Source organism: Protopterus annectens, chromosome 10.part0 (genome assembly GCF_019279795.1).
Source record: "Protopterus annectens isolate FY-2018-M chromosome 10.part0, PAN1.0, whole genome shotgun sequence".
Classification (NCBI taxonomy): domain Eukaryota; kingdom Metazoa; phylum Chordata; order Ceratodontiformes; family Protopteridae; genus Protopterus; species Protopterus annectens.
In genome coordinates, this window is record NC_056744.1 from 426,129,661 (window position 1) to 426,133,251 (window position 3,591).

At 39.5% G+C, this 3,591-nt stretch overlaps 1 pseudogene; it reads right to left on the minus strand.

Annotated features, from left to right (window-relative positions):
- Positions 1-1,887: 1,887 nt before the first annotated feature.
- LOC122814168 lies at positions 1,888-3,092 on the minus strand (annotated as a pseudogene).
- Positions 3,093-3,591: the final 499 nt, after the last annotated feature.

Genomic DNA, 3,591 nt, shown 5'->3' on the forward strand with positions numbered 1-3,591 from the left:
TAAATGATCCTGGTTCTTTGAACTCCTTCACCTAAATGGAAGCAGTGGCAAATTAAACACCCACTCTGGATACCTCAACGTCCTCTGCCACAGTAATACCAGCTAATTAACAAATACCTAACACACCCACTCTAGATACCTCACCCTCTACTGCGACAGTAATACCAGCTAATGCAACAAATGCCTAATACACCCACTATAGACATCTCATCCTCTACTGCCGCAGTAATACCAGTTAATGTAACAAATACCTAACATACCCACTCTAAATTCTTCAATGATAAAATGCAGCTGTTTCTCTGGGTGTCAGCCATGGTATAATGAGTCTGTTTCTGTGGGCATCAGCTGTGGTAAAGTGAGTCTTTTTCTGTGGGTGTCAACCGTGGTATAAGGAGACTGTTTCTATGGGTGTCATCCATGGCAGCTGCAAGTACAGACATTTCAAAGTATCAGTAAAACACAGAATCGGCTGGTTGATCATTATACTGATTAATCTAAAGGCAGAAATCTCAACCCCCTGAGACAGAATTTCATGCCCTATGATAGATATGATGGAGCTAAAAAGTCTTGTGGATTTCTGAAGAAACTAAACCAAAAAGGAAAATATTGCACCCATGAAACCAAGAAAACAGTGGTGTTAACACATGATTCATGGTAATTTTTAGTGTTAACATTTGATTCATGGTCATTTTTGGTGTTTTCTATTTTGCTCCTATTTGTGCATGTCCCTTTTGGGTTTTATTTAGTCTTATGTTTTGTTTATTGGTTCACAATGGGAGCAGCAAAATAAATACCTAGTCAAATACACAGTGACGACACCGAAATATATGGTTCAACTTTGAGATGAAGGGCTAGGTCCAATGGTGAACAGAGGGAGAAGACAAATTATCTGCATTAATGGCATAGTGCAGAGTGTGCACATGAAAATTATATATTTACCAGGTTGTGGAGGCATTTAGAAGGACTTCTGGGGTATCATGAGAACATTCATTTTATGCTTGCTAAGTCATAGACAGCTGGAATGCCTGATTAGGTCCCAACATAAGCAACTATGAATGTCTACAGTATTTCCAATATAGAACAATGGTTTGACTGTTTGAGAACAGCAGAGAACTTTGTTTTTTTCATGTTATAAATGGATGTAAGATATGTACGGGACAAAACTTCCTTTTCACCCTATGTAAAATGACTGTGAAAGAAAGAAGTTAAGTGGGTCTTGACTCTTGAAACAAGTTAGTCTGGCTTTGTGGCCGATCTTTTCAGATTTGTCAGCTACTTCATAGGTTCATAGGAACATAGGTTGTTACTATGCTAATGCCCATGAGGCCTTAACAAGCCTAGTCATGCATTTTAAACAAAGGGATTCTGGAAAATCATTTTTTCTCATCAGCATGGTCTTTTAGTTACAAAGACTAAAAAGGAACGTGTTAATACTGGGTTAAACTCACCAAATTTGAAATTTCTTGCAATGAAGTTGTCATTCTTAATCATATTATTATTTTACACTGTGCAGATACAGATAACTATGAAAGGAAAAAGCAGAAGTGGTAGCAGTACAGGAAACATATGCAGTCATCAAAATAGCTGCAAAAATGAAACAAGGAATTCAACAAACCCTTGGAAACTTTGTGCAATTTCTACATTAAATGGTAAACAGTGAAATTTTCTGACTGGTAATTCTCACCAGACAGAGGCTTTTCTACTTCAGCTAATAGGACAGTTTTTGCTGTGAGCCTTTAGAATAGTAGAAATCATAGGGAAAGCCAACCCAAGAATCTGATGGCCTACTTTTCCCAAAAGCCATCATTCCAGTAATGGCATGAATGAGCTGATGCCCTGACCGAAGAGAAAAGAAGTAGAAAAATGCTGCTGTTCTCATATAATAGCTTAAATGTCTAATAACAGTATAGGAGGATCTTCCACATCAGCTTTGATTTTATGCATTGAAGTAATTGCTGCTCTGTGATCATATGTCAGTGCTACATACATCACTGAACCTTTCCTGCAACTGCTACTGGCTGATAAAAGATACCATGCATGCCCAGAATTGCAGACTAGGTGGGTTTATAATGGGAGTTCCAAAGAGAGACTCAAAAAATCCTTCATTGCTGATATTAAAGGTTTTACCACTCATAAATTCAATGACAAGCTCATTGTTATGGATCTCTTCTCCCAGTTCATTAATGTCTTTCACAATATCAGCAAAATGTATTGACCTAACGTTTTTGATGACAGGAACTACTAAACCCCTTGGTGTAGCTACAGCAACACTGATGTGAATATAATCTCTCTAAGCAATGTCTTTGCTTGTGTCATCAATAACAGCATGTATACCAGGCTGGTCCTGCAGGACATGCACTGCTGCCTTTACAAATGCTGACATAAAGCCTGGTTTCATGTTACGTTTCTTCAAGAAAGAATATCTTAATGTGCCCTCATCTCCTCGATATTATTCCGATCAATTTCATTGAAAGTGGTCAACATTGCACATACATTCTGAGCCTCTTTTAGCCTCTGTGCAATCCTCAATCTCATCTGGGTCATCTTCTCTCTCTGTTCTGATTGGATGCCCTTGGCACTGGTGTTCATAACAGGAGATGGAGGAGCTGCATTTCGCTTGACGGCTGAAACTGGTTTATGGTTCATGGCTTGTACAGTTACAGGAGGCACTGGTGGCACTGTAGATGAGATAAGAACTGAAGACACCTCAGTGGGGTGGGGAGAGAGGAGGAGGAGGTGGTGGAATAGAGGATACAGGAGGAGGTGTAAACATATCAGGTTCTGGCATAGTCATGGCAGCTGGAGTTTAAAAACTGGTGATCCTCCTTCTAGTTTTCTGCCATCTGGCACTAGAAGCTCTTCAGTTGCACCAATTGACAAATATGATACTTGAACTGATGTCTTATCGATGTCAGTCTCACATACTGTTTTATCATTTCATCTTCTTCAACAGCATCTGCAACAGTTTTCTCCCACCTGATATCCCCCTCTGTGATGGACTCTGGAAAGGCTGGAGTACTCAGTGTAAAGACTTCATTATTGCATACTGCTGATGTCCTGAAATATTTGACACAAGATAAATGCGGTTGCATTCTGACAATAATGGTGACTGATGCTGATGCTGGTTGAGAATGTTGCTGGAAGTTGGTCAGTGGCACAAAGAAAAACCTGAAGCTGCATGTCTACCTGAAAAGTTTCTAACCTGGCTAAATTCAGCGAGCGAGTAGTTAATGGGTTGCTACAGGCACCTGCACTATGACAGTATGATGAACTACACCAAACATAAACTACAAATAGTGGTGACAGAGCCAGCAAAAATAACACACTGCTGCTTGCAGTAAATGAAGAGTAGTGCTACCTTTATTAGTCAAAGCCATAAACTATGTAATGAATGATGGTATGGGTGCAAAGTAAAAAAAATCTCTCCACCTTCCAAGTTCCTTTTGAAGTAAAGCAGATGGGCTATGTGCAATGCTATAAGAAGAGGCTGAATTGAGTTTTCTCTCATAATAACATTCCTTCAGTAAGGAGAACAGGGATGCTTCCAAGTGCTGCAAGTACAGAGCATAAGGATGGCCCAAAAGGTACAAG